Source organism: Ovis aries, chromosome 3, assembly GCF_016772045.2.
Source record: "Ovis aries strain OAR_USU_Benz2616 breed Rambouillet chromosome 3, ARS-UI_Ramb_v3.0, whole genome shotgun sequence".
NCBI classification, from domain to species: Eukaryota; Metazoa; Chordata; class Mammalia; order Artiodactyla; family Bovidae; genus Ovis; species Ovis aries.
The window spans coordinates 214,371,707-214,391,147 of NC_056056.1; the positions used below are offsets into that span (position 1 = coordinate 214,371,707).

Below are 19,441 nucleotides of genomic sequence, written 5' to 3' on the forward strand. Positions count from 1 at the left end.
GGCTGCCCTCCCTGGTGTCACAGCCCACCTGCTGTGTGACCTTGTGCAAGTCATGTCTCCTCTCTGTTTGCCATCTGCAAACATGGATGAGGACGGCAGCCCCCGCCGCTCTTCCCAGACGTGGAGAGGGAGGGTGAGCTCACAGACTGGAGGCTCAGAGAGGTGCCCGTTCTCAAGGCAGCTCAGGGCCGGCCCAGGGCACAGCAGACTCCTGCCGGCCAGCGAAGAGAAGGGAGGTCTGGGTGCAGATGGTCCTGGCAGAGCCAGCAGACCTGCCAGTCACAGGAGGCAGGCTGCTCAGTCAGGGCTCGGAGCAGATGGGTCTGAGGCAGCCGGGCCCCCCCTAGTGTGTGCGAGTGTGACGGCAAACTGGTGGCCTTCAGAAGACAGAGGGGTCACCTGGCCCCTCTCGTCTCTTGGAGCAAGGGCAGCGTCCCCTCCAGCAGATGTGGACAGTCCTGTGATGGGACGTTCGACAGAACAGACTTGGGCCTCCCCCTCCCCCATGGTTTCCTGCCACTTGCGTGGGAATTGGGGCGGGGGCAGGAGGGACGTCACAAATGCAGATTCTTGGGTTCCACCCAGAACTACTAGATCAGAATACGGGAGGGAGGTTAAGCCCCAGAACCTGCATTTTTAATAAACCGCATCGTTGATTCCTGTGCATTCAAGTTTGAGAACCAGCCACTTCTCCACCAAAGAGAAGAGTGACCAGCCGCTTCCTCCACCACTGGCCCTAAATGTGAATTCCATGTCCTCTTGGAACCGTTTTGCCAAGTCCAGCCCCCTGTGTCTAGTTGTCCAGACAAGCCCTTTCATCCACTTTTCCTGGTTATGTGGAAAATAACCACTCAAATCAGATGGACTGAAGTGTTGATTGAGCTTTTATTACCTGCCTCACTTTGTGCTGTTCAGAAAAGAAGTGTGCAAGCTGACATCTCGGCCCCTGATGAGAGTGTGGGGTTCTTGGGTTGATAAAACTCTCCAGTTCACTGGCTAGAGACGACGAGGAGACACTGCAGGACTAGGGCTGAGATGCAGGCCTGGCGAGGGTCCCCCCGGGGCTTCTAGCGGTGAGGGTGCTGATGCAGGCCGAGCCCAGCCCCTCCTGTCCTGCCATCCCTTGATTCTGATCTCATGACCAGTCGTCACCTGCTGGAGAAGCCCAGAGGTCAGAGTGGGAAGTAGGGATCTATGCTGACCGGGAAACTCCGTGGTGGGTGTGAGGTGCTGCCTGGTGTGTGGACCAGAACGCCACCTGTTTCAGTAGTGGACAGCACTCTTTCCCTGAGTCCAACTCTCCGCTGAGCCTGGGACCTCAGCTCCTCTGTCCGCTCCTGAATCACGTGACCCCTGAAATTGCAGTGATCTGTGTGATCCCACATGGAAGTGCACTCAGGGGCTGGGGGACTCCTGTCTCTGTTATTCAGGGGCCGAGGCTCTGCTTGCATGTGGCCAGGAGCTGGCACTCAGGGCCAGCCTGACAGAGGATGTGCAGCGAGGTGGGTCGTGGCTTTTCAGGGCTAGGCCTGGAAGTGGCCAGGGGTCACCTTGAGGCCACACCGTCCACCAGGCAGCTGGGAGTGTGGGCGCTCTGGGCCCCAGGCTGGTGTAGTGACCATCCCTGGCATCCCCTCCTCCCACGGCAGCGAGGGTCACAGCCGGTTAGGGCTCTGTGGTCTTCAGAGTTTCCTGCTTGTCAGGACTGCAAAGAGGGCCTTGAACTTCTGTGTCCACACCTGCCCCATGTCTCTCCCTGTCCTCCACTTCATCCCAACTTCCTCTTGGGCAAAACCATTTGAAACTTGACCTGCTAACCCGGCATTTTCATGGTGCTCAAGGGAACATTACAGTCTCAAACTTCTCCTGCAAGGACTCTGGATGGAAATGCACTCCTGGTTCATGGCACTCAGATTCCCCTGAGAATCAGATCCAAGGAAAGAGAGAAGGTGGAGCCAGTTCCTCTGCAGGAAATCCCATCCCCCAGTGGGTTTGGGGTACCCTGTCCCGCACGAATGAGTGACGTCTCACCTCTGTGGTTGTCCTTCAGTCTCTATGTCGTGACCGGCTTTTTGTGACCCCATGAACTGCAGCCCGCCAGGCTCCTCTGTCCATGGGATTCTCCAGGCAAGAGTATTGGAGTGGGTTGCCTTGCCCTCCTCCAGGGGATCTTCCTGACCCAGGGATCGAACCCAGGACTTCTGCATTGTAGGCGGGCTCTTTACCGTCAGAGCCACCACAGGGAAGCCCTATAGCTGCATGCTGCTAAGTTACTTCAGTCTTGTCCGACTCTGTGCGACCCCATAGAGGGCAGCCCACCAGGCTCCCCCGTCCCTGGGATTCTCCAGGCAAGAACACTGGAGTGGGTTGCCATTTCCTTCTCCAATGCATGAAAGTGAAAAGTGAAAGTGAAGTCACTCAATCGTATCCGACTCTTAGCGACCCCATGGACCGCAGCCTACTGGGCTCCTCTGTCCAGGCAAGAGTACTGGAGTGGGGTGCCATTGCCTTCTCCCATAGCTGCATGAGCACCCTCTAATTAAAAGGAAGTCACTGTATATATATATATTTTTATCAAATTCTGGTGAGATTTGTTTCATTAAAATGAAATTTTAAGTTTTCAGAGGAGAGGAATAGAGGCAAAAGCCTTTTGAAAGTAGATTTGGGAGATGGATTAATAATGTTACGAATTCAACATAAATTAGCTTGTGCCTGCTTTTAAGTCCCAGAACTCAGTGGGGAAGATGGTTTTACACTAGTGCCTGAGCGTGATTGCCAACGGCTAATGATGGCTTCTACCGGGACTGTTCTACGGGGGCCTGGGGGAATCAGACAGCTCAGTATCTCCTTTACTTTCTTGTTTGTTCTTTTCCATATGAAGGGGAAAAATTTTTTTAGGGGCCACAAAGATGCCAAAAGGTAGCTTTCAAGCAGCTGTTTTCAAAATGTGGTCTTAAACTAATAATGTTGAAAATCACCTGGGACTCTCTTAAAGCTGCACGTGTTGGGACTCTTCCTGACGGCAGGCTAACATCCCTCCCCCGGGGGGACCTCCGTCATTTGTTCTGAGGAGCCCCCCAGGTTTTCCTCACCGCCCTAGAGTTTGTGTTGTTGTTCATTTGCTAAGTCCTGTCTGACTCTTTGAGACCCGTGGACTGTAGCCCACCAGGCTCCTCTGTGATGGGGTTTCCCAGGCAAGAATACTGGAGTGGGTTGCCATTTCCTTCTCCAGGGGACCTTCCCAACCCAGGGGTCAAACAGGCATCTCCTGTCCTGACAGGTGAGTTCTTTACCACTGAGCCACCAGGGAAGCCCTGTTTCTTTTTCTACTATATTTATAATCCTCAGATCAGAATTCTGCAATAAAAAAACTTCGATAGTAGGATAATCCCTAAATATTGACATGAAAACAACTTTCTGTCAACATAACCATTTCCATGTAACAGAGCTTGTGACTATGTCCTTAAACTGACCTCTGAGACCAGCCGGAAGCCACTTCTTCATTCAGATACGAACTGGGTCCTTAAGATGTCTCTGAGCGAATTGAAAACACTAGCGAGGAAAATTAATACCTTTGTCCTAAAAGAATCCCCTCAAACCTTAGGAGTTCGTGGCTAAGGCCCAGAAGTTGCTCTGAAGAGCTGGATGAAAGCAGGATGGAATTTTCCAAAGTCTCCGGGCGGGAGGAGATGTTTGGGGGCCTGGCAGTGTTGGGTTAAGAGTTGCCTCAGGTCCAAGTGTGTGACTTCATATATAATTAGAGCAAGAACTGTACTCATTAAAATTTTTATCATTAACAATTGTTCAATTTAGGCCTTTTTTAAAAAATTGGTGGAAAAATCCTAAGTAACGGCACTGTAAGTTTAATTCTGGCTTTCTCAGGTTTTCTCACAGTCACACTCAGAGGGTCCTCCTTCCTCAGGATGCACCCTGTGTCCAGGAAAGATGGCATCCTTCAGTCCTCAGTGGTACTGGTCTAGCAACCTCACCCCGCCCAGAGGGAAACGCTGACCCCGCTGTGCTGGGTGCCTGTGCCCGACGGGACAGCACGTGGCTGACACAGCCTGGGGCAGGGGTGTAGACGGCCCAGCACCGCATAGGAGGTGGCCTGCTTGTGTCCAGAGGCCACAGGCCAGGCCTGGAGTCCGTGCAGCATGGCGGTCACCAGTGTGAATGCTTAAGCGGGGGGTCAGCCACTCTGAGACGAGGGCAAAGTGCCCCACCCTGCCCTCCGCCCTGAGGTTCCATGGACGTGACCAGCAGCTGGGCCTCCCAGTCACTCCCCGCGGCCTTTCTTTGACTCCAGAAGCCACAGCATGAGCATGGGCCACACGTCACGGCCAGCTGCTGTGTTGGCAGAGCTTGACACCCTTCCACTTCGCCTGCTGTGCTTCCGAGTCCCCCAGTCTGCTCCTCCCTGGGGGAGCTTAGGACAGTGACCTGTTGGGGTGAAGACCCGGACCTGCAGTTACCATAGCAACACCTGTATCTCTGGTCCTGAGGGGTGGGCGTCTGGGACATAGGTTGAGCTCTAGGGTGGGGGCAGGGGTGTCGGTGGCAGGTGGGTGGCTCCAACGCCATCCTTGCAGATCGGAGCCCGCAGTGTCAGAGTCAGAGCGCGTCCATCTGGTGGTGGAGGAGACCCAGGGGCATCCCAGGACAGGGTGCAGGTGGGTCAGTGTTCAGAAGCTCCTCGGAAGCCACTTACTGATGAAGGTGGACATTAGGTCTGGGTACCCTGAGCAGCTGGGAGGCAGGTACCTGAGTGGGCAGGAGAGGGCCGGAGGCCGTGGGGAGTTTAGGTAGGGTTTGGACTAGGTGCCAGTGGAGACATCCAAACAGAGACGTGGAGATGGCAAGAGGGCCAACCTGGAGCAGAGAGAGCAGAAAATGACCTAGGAGGGGAGAGGAAAAGAAACCAGCTGCAGCTCTGCAGCCCTGCCCCGATCAGATGACAAAAGAGAGGGGAGCCCAGACCAGCCTCAAGCCTGGGCTTAAACCCAAAAGCAGCAAGGCATCCACTCTACCCTGGGGCTCCCTCGTGGGCAGCGGGGACTGGCGCTCAAAGCCTCCCTTCTGACACGGAAAGGGCAGGAGGGCAAGGGTTTGCCAGGGTTAGATGTCAGAGCCAGGGACCTGGTGTCTCTGAAGGGGGGGCTGCCTCTGCAGGGGCCCCAGGCAGTCTTCGGGAGAGGATCCCGGCTCCGATTTTCTCAGACTCGTCCTCTGTCCCCGCCGCTCCCCTGGGCCTGGCTTCAGGTGACTGCAGTCATCTGGAGAGACGGAGTTGGCAGGTCAGAGGCCCTGATTAGGACTGTGGAACGTCTGTACTGACAGTGCATCCCGTCCAGTCCTCTCCGCTCACAGACACGGGAGGGAGCCGAGCGCCCCGGGGGTCACGTGACCCGCCAGAGCCAGAAGCCGCCTGGGGCGAATCGCTTAACCCTGCAGCCGCGCCAAGCAGCGCCTCTTCCCAAACGCTGGCCCAGAGATGGCCGCGTGCACCGGGTCCCTCCTGTTCCTGCCCCTCCTCCACACGGGCTTTCGTTGCCAGGGCCATCTGGAGGGTGATTGGCAGCCCGAGGTCACCCAGCCCTCTTGGCAACCCAGCTATCCCAGCGGATGGGACATTGATTCCTTGGCAGCCGGTGCTTCCTCAAGAAATAACTGTCTTAAAAGTCTGGTGCCTTATTGGCTTTGCTCTGACCGAAGTGTTCCCCGTCTGCCAGTCGCCCCGCCCTGCCCCGAGCCGTTTCCTCTGTTCTGCCTAAACCCACATTCGTCCCTTTTGTTCTCTGCAAACCCCTGTCCTCCAACTGTCCCAGTGGACCTTTTTCTTGATCGTGACTTGAGCCCCTGGATTTCTCCTTCAAGATCAGCTCCGGCCTGCTTGACTGATGAGCTGAGGTCATTCCTACCCTCAGTTCAGTTCAATTCAGTCGCTTTAGTCGTGTCCGACTCTTTGTGACCCCATGAGCTGCAGCACGCCAGGCCTCCCTGTCGAACACAAACTCCCGGAGCCCACCCAAACTCATGTCCATTGAGTCGGTGATGCCATCCTCTGTCGTCCCCTTCTCCTCCTGCCTTCAATCTTTCCCAGCATCAGGGTCTTTTCAAATGAGTCAGGTCACCTGTAAACTGAGCAACAGGGACAGTGAGTTTGAGGATCAAGGTCCCAGCAGACGCACTAGAGGCCCTTGGTCCTGAGTCCTGGGGACCTGCCTCTCCTGGTGAGACGCCCCGGCCCATGCCTGGGCTGGCGGTTCAGAACTTGCAGGCACCGTTTCGCTCCTGTTTCCTGTGCACACCCAGGCCTGGCCTCTCTGAGCCCATAAGTGCTTACTGTCCATCCCAGCCAAGGCAGGAGGAGCCCCTCTGTCTTGTGCCATGTCTCCCCCCAGCTCCCTTGCTGCCTGTCGAGGAGAAGGTCAGCAGGGCCAAGGATATACTCTGTCCTTTCTCTGCAAGGACTTGGCCTATCTCTGTCTTCTGTGGCTGTAGAGGGCACTCCAGGGCGCATTCCTGCAGCTGCCACGGGGGAGGCGGTACTTCCTCCAGCACCTTTTATCTGTGGGAGACTCAGGAGCACCACCCTGAGGGGCAGGGGACGGGCCTGCGAAAAGGAGACACTGGGCACCCTGGACCTCCATCTCCCACGGAAAGGGTGCAGGCGAGCCTCCAGCTCGGGCGTTGTGCATTTCTCCGTGGTCCTCTGGCTCCCAGTGGGTCTGTGAAGGGTCTGTGTTGTTTATCTCTGCACCCCTGCCCCCTCCACGCAGTACTGACATCAGAACACCCACACTGAGGCTCCACTGTCTGATGAAACGCGCGCCTGGTCCTCGGGCTCTGTGGACACAGAGGAACACCTCCTTCCCACCACCAAGAGCCCAGGGAGCGCGGGCTACATGCGGACAGCCACGTGCATGTCACTAGGCAAGTGCATTCTGCCGGCCCCGAGCCCTTGTTTCCCCACGCTGCCTCACTCTTTCCCTCCCTCTGTCTCCAGACTGTGCTCCAGGACTTGCTGGCTTCGGAGGCTCTGCTGGGAAGACGGGTGTCGGGGCGTGTGGCCGCATTACCCACGTGGGGCTCCCAGCACCTGGCCATGCCCTGGAAGGAAAACGGCCATGCGCATGCATCCAGGGCGGCCAGGGGCCTCGAACACCAACTGCCCTGCTCCTTCTTGGGCCCCTCATGTGCCCGGGGCTCACCTGAAATGTGGACAGTGGGACCCACCGGGCCAGCAGGCCTGGGCTGGCTGGCGTGATGTGTTTGAGCAGCTGCTCCCTTTCTGGCCGCAGGAGCCGGGATGGCACAGTGGTTTCCTGGCATGGTGCACACAGACGAGCCTGGTGGGAGGGGATGACCTTGGCCTCCGTCTCCCTGTGTTTGGGAAACAGAGGGTAGAGGGGTCTCTAGGGAGGCCATGAGGGTCTGGTGAGGGGGTTTCCACTCAGTGGCACATGCATGGGCTATGGGTTCCAGGGGAAAGGGTAGGTCTCTGGGGCTGGCAGGCCCGGGTTCAAAGCCCACACAAGCCAGGCACCCATGCTCAGCTGTTCTGGGTTGGTTTCTCTCACTCTTCTGTAAACCAAAGGATAACACTCCACCGCCCAGTTTCTGACAACAAAACGAGAACATCGGCTGTTTATTGAACGGGCATCAGGTGTGAGGACCCTCCTTTCCTTTCCTCCTCAAAGCTCCGTTGCTCTGACTCCATGTGGGTTTTGATTGACTAGCGTGACGTTCCCCTGAGATGAGCGGGGTGGGATCCGCTTACCCACTGTTCACCCCGATGGGTGCACCGCTGGGGTGTTTAAACCACTGTGACCCCTGGGCCCCCAGTCGGCGCCCAATAAATGCTCATCCAAGAGGGGAGACCTTCCTTTAATCCCTCTAGCACACACATCAGGTACACACAGTCCTTGTCCCCATTTTAAATGTGAACGGAGTGAGGACCAGAGAGGCTAAGTGGCTTGCCCGGGGTCACACAGCTAGGAGCCCAGCTGATCTCAGTGCCTGTGGCACCAGATGTGGCAGGGCTGGGCAAAGAGGAAGCAGCTGGGCCCTGGCTGGATACACCGTCCATGGCGCCCTGGATCCCTCAGGAAAGCCCATGGGAGAGGAAGCTTCACGCCCTTTTCACAGACGGAAAACTCAGGTTCCAAGAAAGGACCCCAACTTAGTCCTGACTCGATAGGGCCCCTGAGGAGGGAGAAAATTCATCTTTCATCTCGGATGGGATCTGCTCCCAAGAAGGGGCCGGCCCGGGTTGAGCCGGGTGGCTGGGGAGGGGCCAGGCTGAATTCCTTCCTCCCTTCCCCGAAGCCGGGAGGGGCCCCTCCGAGGTTCTTGGGAAATCTTGCCGCCTGGCGGGCCTCCAGCCTGTGTCTCCGACTGTTCTTTTGTTCCCGGGGCTCCCGCCAAACATCTGACTCTGCTCAGGATCGATTGCACGTAAAATGCAGAGACGGGGAACGGGGATTTTTCCCCGTGGTCGTCCAAGACGCAGATTTTTAGGGCTTTGATTCTCTCCCAGAATCACGCTGAACAGCCGTGCCTTTTGCAAGAGGTCACTTTGTTTTCAGCTGACGTCGGGCCTGACTTGCTTTGGAAACTTTGCGTCAGGTGGTCCTAAAAGAGAGAGGACCGTGTGGGTGACCACTGGGTCCCACTGAGGACAGCCCAGGCTCACAGGGTCTGGCAGGAGCAGGCAAGGAGCCCCGAGACCGGGGTCACTGGCAGGATCAGAGTGCCGGGGGCAGAGGAGGCGCCGCTCCGCCTCGTTTGTTGATCGACTACCCGGGGCCGGGCCAGCTGCTTTTGTTCTAGGGGATTTCGTGGATTCATTCCCTGGGCTTCAGACAATTGTTTCTTTTTAAGACAGGGAAGTTTGGAGGTGGCTGAGAGGAAATGCTCCCGGCAGGCTGGGGGTTGTGGACGTGTCAGCGGGGGCCCAGATCTGTACTGTCAGTGGGAGGCTGGGGGCTCTTGGGGGGCTGCTGGGGCCCATGCTGGGCCCTGCAAGGCCTCCTCCAGGAAGAGCTGTGCCTGGAGGGGGGGCTTGGGCACCTAGAGCAGGAGCATCTGGGCGGGCGTTGGGCTGGAGGTTGCTAGGCGCTAGAGTATGTTTCCCAGGGAGACAGGGCTGGAAACACCATCTGCTGAGGATGCTTGAGTCCCAGAACAGGCGGGGGAAGAACGAGAGGTTCTCTCTGTCCCAGTTAACCTTGATTCTATTGCCTGGGCCAGCATTCCTTCCACAAGTGGACCAGGAGGCGCTGAAGCCCTGGGAGAGCTGAGTGGTCCAAGTGGGATGAGGCTGTCTCCTTGTGGGGCCAGGTGCCCAGGACTCCCCACTCTGCACCCCCATCCTGCCCCAGCCTCGTGGGGAGGGGGCATCATGGGCAGAGGATTAAATACTCATACTTGGTCAAAACACTGTCAGTTACAAGGAGCCTCCACATCTACTCGGGAGGGTGAGCTGTGAGTGGGGACTTGAATGTGTAGAAGGCGGTCCGTGGAGGCGAGGAAAGAATATGGATCCCAGAGCAGGAACAGGCTTAGTGCTTGATCTATTGTCTGCCCGAAGGGGATGCTCGGGCCGAGCCTGCCTAAATCCTCTCCACATGCGTGCTAGAGGAGATGTACCCGGTCAGCTTGCAGAAGCCGTCTGTTTTCTATCGACAGAGAGTAAAGCCGATGACTGAGACTGGGGGGTAGAGAATCAGGGGCCCTGGGTTCTGGATACAAGGTCACACACAGTCCTATGGACAATGGAAACCAGCTGACTTGTGGGAATTTGGAAAGGGAGAAAGGTTGCCTGTTTGGATGGGTGTGGACCCAACCGCCCTTAGGCTCCCGGACTCAACCTCTAGCCCCTGAAGCACTACTTTCTCCGTAAACCTTCTTCAGCTCTAAGGATCATACATCACCATGGCAGATGGAACCACACCAATGATTCTGCTGAAAAGGCTTCACTGAGGGGCTGTTTACACAGGGACCAGCAATAGAGGGGGCTGTTACCACCTGGGCCTAAGGGGAAGTCCTGTTCCCGGAGACCCGGGGCCGCTATGGACTGGACACTGGCCGTGCAGGGGTGTGACTACCCCAGGACTGGGACCTCATCTGGTGGGCCTGGGAAAAAGGGCCCCCACTTCGCTTTCCTTCTTCACTGGCCAAACCAACCAGACCCCTGCAGTCGGGGAGACTCGGTCCACAGGCCTCAGTCCGGGAGCAGAGCAGGGAGAGGAGGGGTCAGCAGGGAGCAAGAGCCCCATTGTCACGTCAGTCCAGTCCACGTAGCCAACTCTGGAAGCTCTTCCTGAGAAGGGGTGCTCACAGAGGGCACCCACTTCCAGATTATTCTGTCCCCAAGATGAGCACATCTTATGCTTATAAGATAAACCGTAACAGAACTCTGCAATGCGCCCCACGCGTCCTTTCTCTGAAATGTCAGCTCTCTGAGGGCGGGGATGGGACAGCCCCATGCGTCCTGCACTTTATAGAACAGGGTGGACACGTCGAGGCTGACAAGATGTCCTAGCTCTCCAGCGAGAGAAAGTGGGGCCGGCCTGGCTCCATGAGACCACAGGCTCTCGACAGGTGATGACACAGTATCCCTGGTGGAAGACCAGCCCCGCAGCCCAGCTCAATCAGGAATCAGCGGTGTCCTTCAGCTAACGGCCGACCTCGTCCACCCTCCTGAGGCCGTGGGGTCTGAGTGGCCCTGGTTAGGGGGTGGCGCATGGAGTCCTTAGCAGCTTCCTGTGGTCACCTCTCACTGGCCAGGCCCCAACTGGTGTAGATGACAGGGACAGAGTGGTCTCCAGCTCCCAAGGGCTGGTGACCTGGAGCCAGCTCTCCAGGACGACAACGAGGACCCCCGAGGACACAGCATCTCAGTGGACGCTGTCTGACCTCTTGGGTAGCTGGAAGTGCCCGGGCAGGTGGCGTGTGGAATCCAGTGTGTGCTTCCAGAGCCCATTTGGGTGAAATGCAAGTTTCCCTCTGCTCTTGCTTCTCATTCCCAGTTCTGTCCCGAATGGAAAAATGTCTGTGGGTCCAAGTCCAAGGCGCAGCCCCGGAGCTGGTATTTTCCTTCTGGCACACAACAGACCTGGAGACAGCTCGGGCCTTGGGAGGGGCCCCGGAGAGGCTCCCCCCCGAGGCAGTGAGGCTTCGGGCCTCGAGCCCAGCCCTGAGGTCAGGGCTGCTAGTGCCGCCCACTAGCCGGGTGCCAGTTCCCCAGTGTCCTGATCTGCAGATGTGGACAGTCATTGTGTTCACCTGGGGACACTGATATGAGGGCTGGGAGTGGGTGTGGGTTAGAGTGTGGGCCGTGCGCTATCCAGCCCTGAAGGAGCAGTAAAAGTTATCCCCAGGCAGCTCCTGGGCAGAGCCTCCTCCTGGGGCTCTGGGGCCTCCTCCTGGGGCTCTGAGGTATCCCAAGGCCACCAAGGGACTCCAGCATCCCCCAGATGCATCTTTCGTCAGGAAACCTTCAATGGGTCTGCCTGCTAGAAGTGCAGACTGGGTCTCCCCACGTGTGGCTCCAGCCTTACCTGCTCTATGCTGCAGATCCTCAGCCTCCGCAGGAATGTCAGACCCCACCCCACAATTGCCTTTTCCCCTGGATTCACATCTGTGCTTTAACACTCTCTTTGGAACACAGAGGGGGCTTCCCAGGTGGCGCTAGCGGTAAAGAACCCACCTGCCAATGCAGAAGTAAGAGGTGTGGGTTTGATCCCTGGGTCAGGAAGATCCCCTGGAGGAGGACATGGCAACCCACTCCAATATTCTTGCCTGGGAAATCCCATGGACAGAGGAGCCTGGCAGGCCCCAGTCCATGGGGTCGCAAAGAGTCAGATACAACTGAAGTGATTTGGCGCACACACGCACGCAAGACCACGGAGGAAGGCTCCACTAGCGGTGTTCTCCCTAGAGCCTGGAGTTACAGAAATGTGCGCAGCTGGATTTGCAGGGGGTGTCCACTCCGAGGCTGTCAACCTCTCGTTTCTCCCAATATGTGGTTATTATAACGCATGTCCAACGCCTGAGAGATGGCAGGGCCGGGGCTGTGGCTGCTCTCTTGGCCTCTGTCTTTCCCGGAAACAGAGGTACAGCCATATTTATCTGTTCTACGGGGCCCAGGACCTGAATCAAATAAGTCCACAGCGATGAGGAATCGATTCACAAATAAGTCAGACTGACACGGGACAAGAAATTGCTTGTGTTATGTAGAAACTGATTCTGTCCCTGCTGGAAGGAGAAAGTCTCCATGGCACCTTGCCCTGTTAACTCGGAGCTTAACTGCCGAGGGTTATTTACCCAGATGACTTTGATCATCTCAATCTAAACATCAGTAGCTCGAAGTGGGGACCCAGGAGCCCATGATGACATTATGGGAAGAGATAAAAATGATGGGGAAAGCTGTGGCTCTGAAGGCTGGCTCTGTTTGCAGCCAGGCAGCTCCTTGAGGGGCTGGGGCAGAATCAGCTGGGACCCCTGGGCACATGGGCATTTCTTTCAGAACTAGGGGGAGGCCTTGCTCTTTATCTGGGAGTCAGATTGAAGTAAAACCAGAGGAAGAAGGTAGACTCCTCGGAGTCACTCAGCAGAGGAAGCTCAGACCATGGAGGGCTGTGCACGGAGCTCCCCAGGGTGCCCGTGTGGCAGGTAGACATACACCCCCAGCAGCACTGAGGGTACAAACCTGCAGGGGAGGGAGGGCTGAGCTCCGGAGGCGATAGCAAAGGTGGACACGGATGGAAGGCCTGGGGAGGGGCTGTGTCCTGGGGGGTGGCCAGCCTGCCTGCCTAGGCACCCGGCCCTGCCACCTCCTAGTCATGTGACCTTGGGCAGGTTGGGGACGATGGCTCCACCTCCAAGAGTTGATGGAAGAGTCATGTGAGCTGAGGCGTGTTACGAGCTTAGGATAGATCCTGGCCCCTGCAAAGAGCCCAGGAATTTCTGATAACAACCATCATCATAATAACCATTACATGTTACTGGTGTTGTTCAGAGTTAATCAAAGAAAGTCCCTCCTTCCAGTGACTGAGGTGAGCCCAGCCTCTCCGTTCACTTTGCTGCCTCGGCTGATTTCCTGCCCCAGAACTGGGTCTTGTCTCAGGGCCTGAGGATCCCGAGAACATTGTTCCCCAGCCCTGGGTGAGAGCAGAGCTGGTGGTCAATATGTGAGGCCGTCTTTGGCTGCAGCAGATGGGGTCTGTGGTGGAAATGCTCATGGAACACCCCCCACCCCCCGCCCACTGTGGTTTGTCTGGGTCCTGGCAGGAGCTGGGCAGGTTCTGAGTGGCTGGGGACAGGACAGAAGGTAGAAATGCTGGGGACAGGGACACCGGCTGGAATGGGTCCTGCTGTGCCTGGGGGCGCTCCAGATGCTCCTTTTGGAAAGCCCAAAGCAGGGTGGGCTTCCAGACTAAAAGCGGGTGTGGGCGGTCAGGGTGGCGGGCGGCAAGGAGATGCCCCCCTGGGCACCAGGGCCTGGGCAGCCCAAGTGTGCAGGCTCCGTCCTTGACCCCAGTCAGCACGGGGCAGGCAGGTGCTGATGGACTCCCAGCGCGAGGGACGTGAGTTTATGGAGGCTTCCGGCAGCAGGAGGTGTCTTGGCCCTGGACGGGGCTGGACCGGTGAGCGGATGCTCCAAGGCCCTGTGCTCCTTCTCCTCCCCGCAGAACAAGTTTCTAACCTGGACACCGGGCAGACATCTAGAGGTGGCACCCCTCAGCCCATTCGCTTCATCCGCTCAGCTGTGAAGTCTCTGCCGATTCTGCCGAGCTGTGGGCGTTCCCGCCAGGTGACAGAGGCGGCGGCTTTGGAAAAGGCAGGGGCTTCTTTGCCTCCCTGAGACAGGCCCCATTCGCGCCAGCCACCTGCACCTCCTGCGTCCTCATCCGGGTGGGGTTAGAGGGCTCGGTGCAGACCGGAGAAATCTGTGAGATCAGTAGGGATGGACACGATGACCCTCACCAGGGGTCGGTAGGGATGGACACGACGACCCTCGCCAGGGGTCAGTAAGGATGGACACGATGACCCTCACCAGGGGTCGGCAGGGATGGACACTACGACCCTCGCCAGGGGTCAGTAAGGATGGACACGATGACCCTCGCCAGGGGTCGGTAGGGATGGACACGACGACCCTCGCCAGGGGTCAGTAGGGATGGACACGACGACCCTCGCCAGGGGTCGGTAGGGATGGACACGACGACCCTCGCCAGGGGTCAGTAAGGATGGACACGATGACCCTCGCCAGGGGTCGGTAGGGATGGACACGACGACCCTCGCCAGGGGCGGGCGTCTCACATGCCTGGTTTCTCTCCTTTTTTTAAGTATGGCTGATTTACAGTATTATTTTAGCTTCAGGTATGTAACACAGGGGCTCAACATTTCATAGATTGTACTCCATTTAAAGTTATTATAAGACAATATTTTATTTTTTCCCACACCTATGGCATGCGGGATCTTCGTTCCCTGACCAGGGATCGAACCCACAACCCCTACAGTGAGAGTGCAGAGTCCTCACCGCTGGGCTGCCAGGGAAGCCCCCTCTATTTACATCTCCTAATCCCATGCCCCCATCTTGCCCCTCCCCCTTCCCTCTCCCTTTGGGAACCACAGGTTTGTTCTCTATTTCTGTGAGTCTGTTTCTGTTTTGTTATACTCCTTCATCTGTTTTGGTTTTTTTTTAGATTCCACATAGAAGTGATATCGTGCAGTATTTGTTTTTCTCAGTCTGACTTACTTTACTAAATACACCCAGGTCCATCCGTGTTGTTGCAAATGACAAAGTTTCATTCCTTTTTATGGCTGAGTAATATTCCATCGCGTATATATGTACACATCTTCTTTATCCATTCACCTGCTGAAGGACACTTAGGTCATTTCCGTATTTTGTTATTATAAATAGTACTGCTATGAACATTGAGGTGCATGTATCTTTTTAAATTATTGTTTTCATTTTATTCTGACATACACCCAGGAGTGGGGTTGCTGGATCATACAGTAGCTCTATTTTTAGTTTTTCTGAGGAATCTCTAAACTCTTCTCTACAGTGGCTCTGCCAATATGCATTCCCACCGTCCGTGTACGAGAGTTCCCATTTCTTCGCATCCTCCCCAACATTCGTTATTTTTGTTCCTTTGGTGATGGCCCTTCTGACAGGTGCAAGGTGATATCTCAGCGTGGTGATGATTCCAGTTCTCACCATGGCTGCATAAGGTAGGCACCTGTATGTCCCGTTTTCAAATAGGGAGACAAAGGCCCAGGAGCTCCACTCTATTTCAGGCTGCTAAACTAGGAGCAGAGGTCAAACCGGCTCTGATTCCCAGGCTGTGTTCTCCCCCCACCCCAGACCATGGATGGAGCAAGGGGCCATGTTTCGCTCCAAAGGAGCAACAGGTGGGGAAGAGTCCATAGATGGCCGGCATGGGGCTTCTGGGCTGGGCTGGGCTGGGCTGGGCTGGGCTGCGGCTCCCCAGTGCCCAGCATCAGGCACAGGACCGATGCCTCCGTCGGAAGGTGGGTCCCCAGGTGGCTGGCTCACTGGCCCATCCAGCCCCAGCATGGTGCCTTCAGCCGGCCGACTCGTGCCCCTCAACCTGGAGTGATGGCTGCAATTCAGCGCCTGCACTCATGGCAGCAAAAACACGGTGAAACAAGGGGAAAGACTGTAATTACCTCTTAACACGTTACCACGTTTCTCTGCTGTCAGAAAGGTTTTGTTTTCTGATTTATTTTGATCTGCTTGGAAATTAGTTGCTGCGGTGCCTTTGGTATGTAATCGTGGTCCTGCCAGTTAGCAGGTGGCAGCAGCGGAAGCCCAGAAAAGACAGTTTTCCTCTCCTTTCCCTATTTGTGCCACCGCCTGTGTGTCGGGACAGTGCTGTGTGTCTGTCTGCGTTCATCCCTGGCTCCTCACCATGACCCTGAGAGGGAAGTGTCTTGCAGGCTATGACCTCCCAGAAGATTCACGCCCACATGATTGCCCCTGGACCCGTCTGCCCCAGCTTCCTCCAGGACCCCACCCTCTCCGCCAGCTCACAGACGGCTCCGTACCGATTCCACACCAACCCGAAGCCCCCACAGTCTCAGACCCACCCTCGACCCGCCGCCTCCGTCTGCTTGCAGAACCTGCACCCACTCATGGAGCTTGTATCCAGGAACCCAGAAAACCAGGTCCTTTTGCTCTCAGACCCCCCAGCTCTCTGTACACTATCCATGGGAAGGTAGCCGCCTCAGTCCAGCTGGGTAGCGGCCTTTCTCCCAGGTCAGGCCAAGAGGAGAAGGGGACCCATGGAATATATTGAGAAAACATATGAGGTCCCTGTAACCAGGCTGATAAGGGGATGAAGACATTCCCACCTCTACACCCCAGCATAGTATACTCGTTGGCGAAGTCCCTGATGCTGGGAAAGATTGAGAGCAGAAGGATAAGGGAGCAACAGAGGATGAGACGGTTGGACAGTGTCATCAACTCAACAGACATGAGTTTGAGCAAACTCTGGGAGATAGTGAAGGACAGGGAAGCCACCAGCGCTGCATTCCACTGGGGGAGAGGGTCGCAGAGTCGGACATGACTGAGCAACAACGGCTAGTGACGCTGAGCACCTTTCGTGTGCTTACCTGCAAGCCATGCATCTTCTCTGGTGAAATGTCTGTTCATAACTTCTGTCCATTTTGCAGTTGAGTTGATTTCCTAATACTGCATTTTGAGAGATCTTTGTATGTTCCAGAGAATAGTTCTTTTTTTTTTCTTTTCTTTAAAAATTAATTTAATTGGAGGCTAATTACTTTACAATACTGTAGTGATTTTTGCCATACATTGGTATGAATCAGCCATGGGTGTACATGTGTTCCCCATCCTGAACCCTCCTTCCACCACCCTCCCCATCCCATCCCTCAGGGTCATCCCAGTGCACCAGCCCTGAGCACCCTGTCCCAGAAACTAGTTCTTAATTAGATATGTGCTGTGCAAATATGTTCTCTCTCATCTGGCAAAAATATTTTGTCTCTCATATTTGTCAGAAACAGTCTCCATCTATGTGTGGATTTATTTCTGGCTCCTCTGTTCTCTTCCATGGACCCGTTTGCCTGTCTTTACACCAAGAACACACTGTTTTGATTATTATAGCTTTATGATAAGTCTTGAAATCAAGTGTATCAGTTACCCAAAGGGTAGCTTATTTCTTTTTTTAATCAAAGTCGTTTGGATTATTCTAGGTCTTTTGCATTTCCATATGAATTTTAGAGTCAGTTTGCCAATTTCTTTTTTTAGTAAAAGCATTTTTTTGCCTTGTGTATTTTGAGGCTCTGTTAAAGGTGTGTAAACAGTGTGATTGTTACATGCCCTGGAAGAACTGACCCCTTGTTGTTATGAAAAATACCTTCTTTCTCCGTGGTGTAGTTTTTGCTCCGAGCTCTGCATTTCCTGATATTAATATAGCTGCTCTAGTTTTTCTTTTTTTTTTTTAATTCATGTTAGCATTGTATATCTTTCCCCATACTTTTATGTTTAACCCATTTGTGTCTTTGTATTTGAAATGAATTTCTTGTATAAACAGAAAATAGTTGGGTCTTGCTCTTTTATCTAGCCTGATGGTCTCTGACTTCTGACTGGGGTGTTCAGATCATTTTTATTTAATGCGGTCATCGGCATGTGACGTTAGGTTTAAGTTGATCGTCTTGCTGTTGTTTCCCATGTGTTCTTTGAACCGTTGTCTCTCTTAACTGCTTTCTTTTGAAAAAACAATACCCATATATTTTATTCTATTTAATCTCTATTGTTGACTTCCTAGGTAAAATTCACTGTCTTGTCATTTCTGCAGTTGCTTTAGTGCTTGCTGAATACGTTCATAATTCATCCTAGCCTACCTTCAGGTGTCATTATAGGACGTGACGTGTAGGGCAGGAACCTTACAGTGGTCTCCTTACATGTCGCCCTTTGTGGCCTTCATGTCCCTGCTGTCACTGGTTATAAACATTGACACTGTTCATAATGTTTGTTCATGATACAGTGTTATTATCTTTTTTATGCAGCCCTTTGAGGGAAAGCTGGGTCTCAGCCTCTAGTGCTCCTAATTATGTATGTAGAGCCACATTTCTTTCCATCTTGCCTCCTTTTCCTTCTGCTGTAAGGACGTCCTTTACCAGTTCTTGCACTGAAGCTCTCCTGGATATGAAATCTTTTGGTTTTCCTATCTCTGAAGTAAGTCTCGCTTTTTCACCTTAATTTTTGAGCGCTATTTTGACTTAGTATAGAACTTTATGGACTTCCCTGGTGGCTCAGATGGTAAAGCGTCTGCCTACAATGCGGGAGACCCTGGTTCGATCCCTGGGCTGGGAAGGTCCTCTGGAGAAGGAAATGGCAACCCACTCCACTACTCTTGCCTTCTTTCAGGAATTTTAAAGCTGTTGTTCCACTGCCCTCTTGCTTACATTGTTTCCAACATGAAATCTGCCATCAACCTTGTCTTTGTTTCTCCAGATAAACTATGTCTTTCTGCTCTGGCAACTTTGAGTGTTTCCCCTTTATCACTGGCTTTGAGCAATTCGATTATGATGTGTCTTGGTGTGTAAATTTTTTTTCAAATTTCTTATGCTTGGTATTCATTGAGCTTCTTGAATCTGTGAGTTTATGCTTTCAAAATTAAATTCAGTAAAGTTTTGGCTGTTAATTCTATAAATTGCTGTATCTCCCACTTCCCTACTCCTGTGGGAATTCTAATTATACATGTATTAAATTACTTGACATTTTCACACAGCTCACCAATGCTCTTTTATTTTTTTTTAATGTGTCTTTCATTTTGGATGGTTTCTATTACTACGTCTTCGAGTTTACTATTTTTCTTTTTTGCCATGAATAATCTAATGTTAATCCTCTCCAATGTATTTTTTATCTGAGGCATTGTAGTTTTCATCTCTAGAAAGACTTTTTGGGTCTTTGAAATGTTTTTAATGTCTCTGCTTAAATTGTTGACCATATGGAATACAGTTATGGCTACAGTTTTAATATCCTTGTCTGCTAATTCTAACATCTGTGTGGTTCTGGGTCCATTTAGATGATTTTCCTCCTCACTACAGGTTGTATTTACCTGGTCTCTTGCGTTCAATGCAAGACACTAAATTTCACCTTGGATAATTTTGAATTCTTTTGAATTCAATTAATTCAAAATATTATATAAATATTCTTGAAGTTTATACTGGGACTCAGTTAAGCTACTTGGAAGCAGTTTGATCCTTTTTTGTCTTGTTTTAAATTTTTTTAGACAGAATCAGTACAGCATTTAGTGTAAAATAAATACTGCCCATGACTTAGGCAGAACCCCTTGGATCTTCTGCCCTGTGAGTCGTGCAATTTTAAAGTCTGGTTTGTAGGCATTATCCCCAGCTCTGTGTGTGTACTGGGAGCTGTATTCTTCTT

General features: G+C 53.7%; 1 protein-coding gene across 7 annotated transcripts in view; it reads left to right on the top strand.

Moving 5' to 3' along the window:
- The window catches only part of CACNA1C (calcium voltage-gated channel subunit alpha1 C), a 462,078-nt gene that overhangs the window by 200,349 nt on the left and 242,288 nt on the right, over positions 1-19,441 (top strand). The gene's annotated exons all lie outside the window — the stretch shown is intronic.